The sequence below is a fragment of the Populus nigra genome, chromosome 2 (assembly GCF_951802175.1).
Source record: "Populus nigra chromosome 2, ddPopNigr1.1, whole genome shotgun sequence".
In the NCBI taxonomy this organism is placed as follows: domain Eukaryota; kingdom Viridiplantae; phylum Streptophyta; class Magnoliopsida; order Malpighiales; family Salicaceae; genus Populus; species Populus nigra.
In genome coordinates, this window is record NC_084853.1 from 33,540,806 (window position 1) to 33,552,808 (window position 12,003).

A 12,003-nucleotide genomic window follows, 5' to 3' on the forward strand; every position below is an offset into this window, starting at 1 on the left:
TCTATTGGATCCATAATAATTATAACAGAGAACTTATATTTTGCTTGTAAATCTTTTAAACCTAATTAACACTCATTTACATATTCTTAATTTGAATACTCTTATTTACTTGCATGAACTAAGTGACCTTGCAAAGTCTAATCTTGAAATTCATTTCTCGACAATCCTATCACGGATGCCATTAGCCAAAGCTAATCTTGTAATTCATCTCCCGACAATCCTATCAAAAAATTATATTCAAAAATTTCTGAATTCCTGTTTTTCTTTAACCATATGTATGAATTTCTTCACTTTTATTTATTTATTTTTTTCTCAGGTTTTACATTCTGCCCTCCTAATAGAAATTTCGCCCTCGAAATTTGAGTGTTGTACTTAAGTTTATAAACAAGTTAGGGAATTTTCGTCTCATTTCTGATTCTCTCTCCCATGTTTCTTCCTCAATTTGTGAGCTTCGCCATAAGACTTTGATGATGGGAACTTTCTTATTACGAAGTTCTTTCTCGTCCCAATCGAGTATCTTTATCGGTCTTACCTCAAGTGTTAAGTCTTCTTTTACCTCTACTGACACTTAAGGTAACACTCTCGAAGGGTCCACATCAGCTTTTAACAACAAACAAACATGAAATACATTGTGAACTTTGGCCAACTGTGAAAGCAGGTTTATTTCATATGCTACAGGTCTGATAAGTTTTCAGATTTCAAATGGTCCAATGAACCTTAGAGCTAACTTCCCCTTCATGTCGAATCTCAGCATATGCTTCCATATAGCTACCTTCAGAAATATTTTATCTCTAGGACAAAATTCAAGTGGTCTTCTTCAAATATCTGCATACTTCTTCTGTCTATCCTGAGCCACTTTCATTCGATCCTTAATAATCCTCACTTTTTCAGTAGTGATTTGTACTAATTCTGCCCCATACAGCTTTTTGTCTCGAACTTCTTCCCAACAAAAGGGTGTCCTCCACTTTCTGCCATAAAGAGTTTCAAATGGGGCCATTCAAATTGTTGTCTGATAACTGTTGTTATACGTGAATTCTACTAGTGATAGGTGCTCCTCCCAGTTTTCATCAAATTCCAAAGCACATGCCCTTAGTAAATCCTCTAAGATCTAAATAACTCTCTCAGATTGACCATTAATCTGCGGATGAAAGGCAGTACTGATACTCAAATTTGTTCTCTAGGCACATTGTATGCTCGGCTAGAGACGTGAAGTAAATCTTGGATCTTGATCTGAAACAATTGATGTTGGGACTCTATGAAGCCTTACAACTTCGTTCACATAAATCTTAACCAACTCGTCAATTGGAGCAATCATCTTTATTGGTAGGAAAAGGGCAGACTTAGTTAATCGATCCACAATGACCCAGATTGCATCATTTCCCCTCTTTCCTCTGGGTAGTCTCGACACAAAGTCCATTATGATCATCTCCCACTTCCATTTAGGGATTGGTAATGGTTGTAAAGCCCTGCCGATTTTCAGTGTTGTACTTTTACTTGTTGGCAAATACTATATTTTTCCATATAGTGAACCACTTCTTTTCTCATATTTGGCCACCAGTACTACTGTTTCAGATCCTGGCACATCTTAATACTACCTAGATGATGGAATAGTGATGTTGGGGCAATGTATGTATGTGCCTGACAACAAAGCCCTTAAACAAAAGTTACTACGAGAGGCTCATGAGTCTAAGTTCATCTTAGACTACAAAGCCTTTTGTTCCGGATGGAAGGATTAGTACGGGGGCAGTAGTAAGCCTTCTCTTCAATTCTTGAAAGCTCTCATCGCATTCCTTTGACTACTCTCATCTTATGTTCTTCATGGTGAGTCGTGTAAATGGAGTTGCTATCGTTGAAAACCCTTCAATAAACCTTCTATAATACCCTGCCAATCCAAGAAAACTACGAATTTCAGTTACCGTAGTAGGCCTTTCCCATCTCAAAACCGCTTCCACCTTCCGAGGGTCCACAAAAATGCCTTTTGAAGACACTACATGCCCCAAAAAGGTAACTTCTTTTAACCAGAAGTCACATTTATCCAACTTGGCATACAACTGGCGGCTCCTCAGAGTTTATAGTGTCTGTCTCATGTGTTGTTCATGCTCCTCATAGGATTTGGAGTAAACCAAGATGTCATCAATGAATATGACAATATGGTTGGAATACTCGGTTCATTAAATCCATAAAAAGTGTTGGAGCATTAGTTAATCCAAAGGGTAGCACCAAGAACTCAAAGTGTCCGTAGCGAGTTATGAAGGCAGTTTTTGGCACATTTTACCCTTTGATTTGCATCTGGTAGTATCCTAATCTTAAATCAATCTTTGACAATACTTTAGCACCCTTCAACTGATCGAACAAATCATCTATCCGCGAAAACGGATATCTGTTCTTTACTGTTACTTTATTCAGCTGACGGTAATCTATGCAAAGTCTCAATGTTCCATCTTTCTTCTTCACAAATAATACGAGTGCCCCCCAAGGTGAGTTGCTTGGTCGCATGAACCTTTTGTCTAAAAGCTCCTACAATTGAATTTTCAACTCATCCAATTCTTTTGGGGCCATTCTATATGGTGGTTGGGCTATAGGAGACACCTCATGCAATATATCGAAGGTGACTTCAACTTCTCTTTCTGGGGGTAGTCCTGGCAATTCTTTCTAAAATATGTCCGGAAATTCCCTCAAAATTGGAATGTCAGACGGTCCTATTTTACCCTTTTTTGAATTTATCACATAAGCAAGGTATGTTGTACAACCTTTCTTTAGTAGTTTTCTTACAACCATACTCGAGATTATATTTGTAAAGTTGGAAATTCTTTCCCCCTTAAAGACCATCATTTCACCCATAGCCCCTTAGAAGGTTACTATTTTTGTAAAGCAATCTAAACGAGCCTTGTTTTTGCCCAACCAATTCATACATGGAATTGTATCAAAATCACCTAATTCTAGGGGTATTAAATCTGCTTCTAGTTCACTCCCATTAATGTTAATTCCTACCCCTTCAAATACAACATTTGTTTCTATAGTTTCACCCAAAGGTGTCCCAATAATAAATACTTTTTCTACCCTTTTTGTTTCCTTACTCAGTTTGGTTACATTTTTATTTGCCATAAAGGAGTGAGTGACACCATAATCAAACAAAACATGCATTTGATAGTCATTCATTTGCAGCATACCTATTACCACATCTGATGCTGCTCTAACATCCTCTTAGGTCATATGGAAAACCCTTTTTTGATCCCTTTCATTTTGCACTCTAGGTCGTCCCTTATTTGAGTTAACTCCTGACTGAGTCGACCTTCCCGGTCTATTTACTGTGATGGACTGCTGATGACTTTGACTTTTTACCTATATCTCTGAGGCTGTTCAATGTTTAACTGGGGGCATTCCCTTTTAAAATGACCTTTCTCACCATAGTGATGACATCCTCTTCCCAAGTACTAGCAAGTTCTCCACTTATGACCTTCTCCTCGACATATGTAGCATCGTCCAAGAGAAACCAAGCAACTCCCGGGGTGTTTTTGTTCATACTGAGCACATGAAGGGTAAACAATTTCCTTCTGCTCATTAGGCTCCCTCGCAGATATAGACCTAGAACGGGTCTGACCACTTCTCGACTTCCCACCGATATCCTATCGGGAGTTAGTTGATGTCCCCCCTTTATTTTTCAATTGAAGGAACTATTCGCCTCTACCTTTCTTTGGAAGCGGTGGCCAACCTAAAAATTCTTTTCGTGCACCTTGTGACTCTGTTGGCCTTCTTCCATACAAGCCTCTAAGGCTTGTGCTGCTTCAATCAGTTTCCTTACTATCTTGAATTGTAAAGCAATCAACCCCTGCTTCAATTCTTGTCTGAAGCCATCCCTTAATATAATGTGGTGCGAATAGTGAGAAGTCATGAAATCGTATCTCGTACTCGAGTACTGACATTCCCTCCTATCTTCAGGCTATGAATTCTTGTTCCTTCATCTTTCGATGATATTTGGAGTAATATTGATTCTCAAACTCTGTCTTGAAATCATCCCAGGATAGGGTTTCTGTAGCCCTCCTCAACTGAACTCTCTCCCACCAAGTCATAGCTTTGTCTGATAGTAATTGTCTAGCACAATCTACCCGCAGATCATGTGGTATCTTAATTTGAATAATTGTTTTCTCCACCTTTCTAATTCATCTTCCTACCACTTCAGCATCGTATTCACCTGAGTAGGGTTCACAACCCATTTCTCTCATACTTTTCACCAAACAAACTAGATGTACTACATCATTAGTAGCTGTAGCTGCTTCTGAAACGATTGGTATGATGGGTGTGGGAGGGGGTGCTAGCATAGGAGTGGCACCTTTAGCCATACCTTCCATTACTGCTTTGACTAGCTAAGCTAGAAGCATCAGATCAACATAGGAAACAGATGGCCTTGCAGGTGTAGTCTGAGGGGGCTCCTCTACTCGTTCTCGTGGGGCTAACATGGTCGGCCGAACATCCCTAGTTTGTCTTGGTGCTTGTATAATTTGAGGCCCCGTCAATTCTTCATGCCCTGCTTGAGTCGATACTACCGGTGCAAGTGAAGTAGTATCTTCCAAAGGGCTCTCTTCTTACCCCTCAGAAAAGTCTATATCTCTATTCCCCCTCCCTGTAGAGGTTAGATCTGTTCTAATCTCTTGACGGGTACGTACCATCCTGCAATAAAGTAATGAACATCAACAACCTCTTTTGAATTCTTCCCAGAACCTATACTAAGGCTCTGATACCAACTGTAACAGTCTGACTGTACGACTTGATCAATGTTAAAAGATCCCAACATATCTTCTTAATTTGAGGGTAATTTTTTTTTAATTTACCAAAAATTCAGTAGAGTTTCGTTTGCATTTAGGACATCCCAAGTTATCGACTACTATTAATTTACTCAATCAACCCATCAGCACAAGGTCCCATAAGTCCAGACCTTGTATCAAACATCATAATTCAACGCCTCATACAATCCACACAATATAGATATTCTACGAATAAGTTCAATACGAACTTGGTCCACATATCATATCATAAAATTTAAAAGAAAAGGAAAACTAACATGCAAAGAAAGCATTTACAACATAATAAGTGTTCTTAAACATTTCAAAATGGTTAATTACAAGATAACTAAAATACTACATACTAAGCTGAACTTTTCTAAATACATCAAGGTTCACACAACTATACTACATAAACGCGTTAATTCCCTTTTGTTTAAGTTAAATATTTACATAAACTTAACAAAGTAGAGTCCTAAACTAATGATCTCCCTGGATATTTGATGTACTTATTACATAAATAAACATATCATTATGTTGATAAAGAATATATATATATATATATATATATATATATATATATATATATATATGCTCATGTAATGTATATGAATGAAGTATTAATTTTCTATCGGATCCATAAGAATTCTAACAGAGAACTTATATTTTGCTTATAAATATTTTAAACCCAATTAACACTCATTTGCATATTCTTAATTTGAATACTCTTATTTACTTGCATGAACTGGATGACCTTGCAAAGTCTAATCTTGAAATTCATTTCTTGGCAATCTTATCATGGATGCCATTAGACAAAGCTAATCTTGTAATTCATCTCCCGACAATCCTAGCACGGATGCCATTAGCCAAAGCTAATCTTGTAAATCATCTCTCGGCATTCCTATCACAGATGCCATTAGCCGAAGCTAATCTTGCAATTCATTTCCCGGAGATTCTATCACGGATGCCATTGAACATGATATTTATTATAATTGCCTTCATCAGAAGAATTTTAAATTGTATAAGTGCAAATAGGAGGGAAAATCACGCACCTGCTTCGCTTGTCTCGTGACCTCCCCTAACAGAAGATCCAATCCTGGTTGCTCCTCCTGAATCACAAGGAAGTTTTCGGTCATGATTCCTTCAAGCCGATATTATAGAGAATCCATATTCATCCATTACTCATATGTTACTTTCAATGCATGTTCATTTCCTCATAATAACATACATACATATATCATGTATATTTTCAGAGTTAGTATCTCAATGTACAAGTGTTCATATGACTCAATTCTTTTATATTCTTATATATAGTATTCACGTGAAAGTCTATTGTTACTGTGTAACTTTGAACTATTACTGTCAAATTTCCAATTGTTACTATCCAACTATTACCGTCTAGACATTAAACTATTACTGTCCAACCGTTACTGTCTAAACATTGAACTGTTACTGTCTAAACATTTGAACTATTACTGTCCAACTGTTATTATCTAGACATTGAACTATTACTGTCTAAACACTCATAAGATTTTTAACTATATCTAAAGTTCTAAAACTCTATTTTAAGTGAGATTAATCTCGTTAAAAAGCTAAGACATGAGGCTACAAGTTCTCTAAAGGAAGGAGAACCCAGTTCTGCCTTCAAGATAGTCAAAATTGCTCATCAACTAATCAGTCCTCCTGCCTTACATAATCAGTAACGACTCAGTCTCGATTGGTAACCCATAACTAGAGTTCTACATCTCCAAATTGAGCAAAACCAGTTTTCTTAGTTAGCTAACATTCAAATCTACAATTTCTATGAGGGAACCCGATCCTAATTCCCTCTTCCTCCTACCTGAAATCTCACCAAAAGTCAGAAGATCAGTCTATCCAGATTTGTCACCCTTTTCCCTTCACACAGTACTTCCATAAACTACATACCACACATGAATTAACTTAATTTTAACAACAAATACTTTTCCCCCAATTCATGTCTAAGAGCCCTAACTTATAATTCAATATCAAGGCATCAATTCATTATCGAATTTAAAATGAATTTTTAAGATCATGTTTAGAACACCTTACCTAGTGCGAATTAAGATTTTGATCTTCAATCAGTTGAAGATTTTCAACTCCTTCCTTTCTTTTGTTCTTGTTTAATTTTTTTGTTAATCCCTTGCACACAAGTGTTTATCCCATCTATATACCCTTAATCTTGGATGGGTTCTTGAAATTTTAGTGTTTCTCTTTTGATTTTGTAAGAATGGGTATAAAACTCCCTTTTTTCTTTCCTTATGGTTCTTGCAGATTTTTTTTTGGTGACGAGAGGGTATTTATACTCTATAATTTCCCTTATTTGCATTTAGGCTCCCCTTTTCTTTTAAGTGTATTATTTTCTTCAATTAAATCCAACCCTCAACAATACCGGGTTTATTATAATGTCTTATATTATTTCGCCCTAAAATTTATATTTAAAAATTTCTAAATTCCTATTTTTATTTAACCATATGTATGAATTTCTTCACTTTTATTTATTTATTTTTCTTGGGTTTTACATGTTGGCATTGCTTTGCAAAAACAAAGACATTGTTTATGTTGCAGAGTCTAGCTTTTGAGTTGATTTCGACTAGACCATATTGAGGATCTACTCTGATTCCTCTATCAGTGGTGTCATACCAATAGCATTTGAACAAAAACACTCTATTCTGCTTGCTATTATATTGTAATTTCCTATAGCAGTCAACTTCAAACTCACTACAAGTCGATCCTTTAATACAAACACCGTTGTTGTATGTCTTTCTTCCATGCTTGTATTCTTTAGTATGAAACACATATCCATTGACAAAATACTCATTATAGCACTTGACTTTTCTTTCAGGGCCCAGGCTTCGTAAAGACAATGAAATAATAGTACTACCTCCCATTTGATATACCTTGTATATCAAATACAACAATAATCAATAAATAGACATTATGTAATGTTGACGTACAGTTACCTTGCAAGAGATAATGAGTTTGTAATAGAACTTACATGTGTTTTAAACCACGTGGCAAATTGTTCATCTTGTAATTGAAAGATTTGGGATTCGGTCAACTGTGAGTTATTGGACAGTAAATATCATCGATGTTGCCTACAAGGTTGTTCCAAATTATATGAGTTTATGATATCACAATATATAAGTAGTACACTTTTGACAAAGTTTAAGTAGTATATCTACTTACTTAATAAAAGGTCTCAGCTCATCACAGTTAAGTAGAACATAATTGTGTGTTTGTCTGAACCCCTTAAGAAATTTTTAGGTGTGGGTCATCCAGGATTGAAGAATATTGACAAGTTCTCACTTGAAGACACTTCACCATTATCATCATGTCGTGGAACACGGTTGATTCTCGTTCTCAAATGAGGTTCGAAATAGTATGAGATAAATGTTGAGATCTTCTCAACAATATAGGTCTCACATATTGAAGCCTAAACATGCACCTTGTTCTTAACCTTTTTATTAAGATTGAACAAGTACCTGCATATATAGAATTAAAAAAAAAATTATCAATTAAAAAAAACAATGAAAATTTTTTAATTATGAATTACATTGCAACTGTAATATCTAACCTCTCGAATGGATACATTCATCTATACTGGACTAGTCCTCCAACTTTTACCTCATATGGTAAATGTACAGGTAGATGCTCCATTGAGTCAAAAAATGATGGAGGGAATATCATCTCAAGTTTGCATATCGTCTCGATGATATTCGTTTTAAGCCTTTCAATGTGATCAACATTCAACTTGTTGGAGCATGTATCTCTAAAGAAATGAGTGATCTCTATGAGTGCATCCCATATCACATTTGGCAACAAATCATGAATAGCTAATGGAATAAGTGTTTGCATAAACACATGGCAGTCATGACTCTTCATTCCATATAATCTGCATTCCTCCATATTAACCAGCCTTGATATGTTCGAGGCATGTCCATCAGGAAAATACAGACTCTTAAGCCATTTGTAGACTAATAGTTGTGCATTTTTCTCTAACATAAAGCTTGCTCTAGGTTTTGTGACCCGTGACTCATCAAAAACAAACTCCATATTTTTTCTGTTACAAAACAATGCTAAATCCAATCTAGTCTTGATGTTGTTCTTTGTCTTCCCCTTCACATCTATGACGGTGTTGAAAATGTTCTCAAACACGTTCTTTTCTATGTGCATGATATCAAGGTTATGGTGGAGGAGATTGGTCTTTCAATAAAAAAGCTTCCAAAAAATACTTCAGTTTACCCAATTATGGGTCAAACCAAAACTAGGAAACTTTTGCTTACCTGATTGGAAACCAAACACAATGTCACCGTACTGTGATACAACATCATGCAATTCATCACCAAAAAGACACGGGGGTGCAACATCCTTTCAACTCTGCTAATAAAAAATCCTTTGTGTTCTTTCTGTACATGTGATTCGGTGGCAAGAAACGATGGTGACAGAACAAAAAAGAAGCTTTACCTCTGTTTGTTAGCATGAAAGCCTTGTTGTTTTCCATGCAATATGGACAAGCTAGTTTTCCATGCGTGCTCTAACCAGAAACCATTCCATAAGTTGGGAAATCATTGATAGTCCACATCAAAGCGCCCTTATAACTAAATTTTTTTTCCTCAATATATCATAAGTCAAAGCTCTGGAGGACCACAACTGCGGCAACTCATCAATCAACTGTCGAAGACAAACATCTATATTTCAGCCTGGACTCCTCGGACTTGGTATAACTATATATGGTTTGCCTTTCGCAATCAATCCCTACCTTTACTTTGCCTATAGAAGCGATACAAGGCTTGAGACTCTTGCTTTTTGCCTTTTCCAGCCGAATGCAGGATGAATGGATGGAAACACTAAGATCAAGTACATGAACATGTTCGATGCTCGGGTGAGAGTAAATGAAATTGCAAGTGCGAAAATTTTGTATCAATAGATGATCTAATAAAAATGCTACTGACAAGTGGTTTAATCAATTGCAAGTGGATGCAGTTTATTCTGCATTGAATTCTATGGGATTTAAGAATGGTGAGATTGTGGTGGCTAAGATTGGATGGTCGTATAAAGGAGATGACAATGAAGTAGGGCCAAGCATTGAGGATGCCAAGGCTTACAATGGCAATTTGATTGCACACCTTCGATCGATGGTGGGCACTCCACTCATGCTAGGAAAATCAGTGGATACATACCTCTTTGCTCTTTATGACGAAGATTAGAAACCTGGACCTGGTTTTGAGTGATCATCTGGACTTTTCAAGACTGGTCTCACCATGGTTTATGATGTTAGACTCTCTACAAGTAGCCAGTTGATCCCAAAGATCTGTCATTGTAGAATAGAACTCCTGAATACTTATATTTTTATGGTGAAGAGCTCATATGTCATTCTTTAATTGATTCTACTTTGTAAAATTTGATTGCGTGAATAACCTTTGCAGATGATCCCAAACCTCCTTTGTTGTCTCATACTTCGCTAACTATGTACCTATGGAATGCTCAACAAAATTGTTAATCCAAGTAATAATCTTTGCATTGTTTGCTTCTCATTTATCTATTAAAGCAACATCCCCTTCCTCAGTATTCTTAGATACCACTAGGTTCCACTGACATATCCCCATATCTTTTTGCCCTTAAAGAAATTTCACATTACATAACTCCAATACGAATAGTTCTTCCCATCCAACCTCACACTCACAGATTGAACCAAATCATCTCTTTCAATAGCTATAATCAACAATTACAGAGAACCAGAATGCAAAAGCAGCGAAAAACAAAATACCAAATTATAGAAACTAAACAGATATCTCAAAAACTAAACAAATATCTTCTCGAAGTTATATGATTACTCAAAAACAAAATGTTGAAAAAATAGAATGCAAATGCTAAGTTGTAGAAACTGAAGAGAAGATGAAATACCAAATTGTAGAAACTTAAGGGAAGATTAAATACCAGATTTGCAAAAACAAAGCGAATATTACTAAAAAAAATAAACCGACAAGATTGTGCAACCAAGTCTCTTCAAAATCCTTCTAGTTCTAATTATTATTTCTATCTCTTTTTAGTTTTATCGCATATTAATTTAGTCTTTTATAAAAACTGAACTAATTAATTATTATGTTCATTACTTTTTTTTATTGCCTTGGTTAATCATATATATTCGACTATAATAGATAACTATGTTTTCAACCATTTTTAAAGTGTACTAGTTCTGTGACCTGTGCTTTGTCGCTGGTCAAATATTTTTATTTTTTATAAAAAATATTTATGTATATTTTTTAACGCATTTTGATAGTTCAAAAAATATAACAAATTAAAAAAATATATTTTTATGACAACTATAGTTACGAAACCCGACCTAGGGGTTGAATTGGCAAAGGGGTTGGGTTTTGGGTTATAAGGGTTGATTCGAGTCAAACCGGGAAAATTGAAAAAAATTATTTGAGGTTTTAATATTTTATATGAAAAAATCTAGAAATAATCCATGTGAATATAGGCTATACATGTTGTAAACAATTAAATTAAAAAAATTACCTCAAAAATGTTTATCCCACATTGAAAAGATACTATTTTATTCTTCTAACTTGAAGTATTTAAACCAAAAATATTTTTTATCCCACATTGAAAAAATAAAACATTCTTCTAATATTTATATAGTGAACTTTGAAATGAATTAGTAATTAACTGAAAAATATGAAACAAGAGGGGTCTTTAGGTTGGACAAAAAAGATTTAAAAAAAGGGGACTCTACCGGGTTTTAGTCAAGTCGCCCAAGTTACGGGTTGACCTGGCGAGACCAGTTTCCTCCGGCCCAATTACAAGCCCAAATTTCAAATGAAACAAACTTGGCCAACGCTACTGGGTCCTGGTGATAGAAATACCCAGCAGCAGTGGGTCTTGTTGGCAACTGGGCCCATCTCTACTTAGTCCTGGTGGAAGCAGGGCCTAACTTTAGTGGGTCCTACTTCAGCTAGGTACCCATACCCACCATTATTGGGTCTGGCAGCAGAGTTAGGCCCAATAAACTTAGGTCCAACATCGTTATTGGGTCCTGCTGGCAACAATACACAACAATGAAGGGTCTTATTGTCAGCAATATTGATAAGTGCAAAATGTACATGTATTTTTCTTCCTTTTACACTATGTTTTTTAAGGGATTTTGAACTTATTTGAGTTGATTGGAAGTTATTTTTATGAGTTTGGCATGCAGAAGAGACTT

At 35.7% G+C, this 12,003-nt stretch overlaps 1 pseudogene; it reads right to left on the bottom strand.

Annotated features, from left to right (window-relative positions):
- Nucleotides 1–12,003, bottom strand: part of LOC133681400 (uncharacterized) — a 69,432-nt pseudogene that overhangs the window by 26,585 nt on the left and 30,844 nt on the right.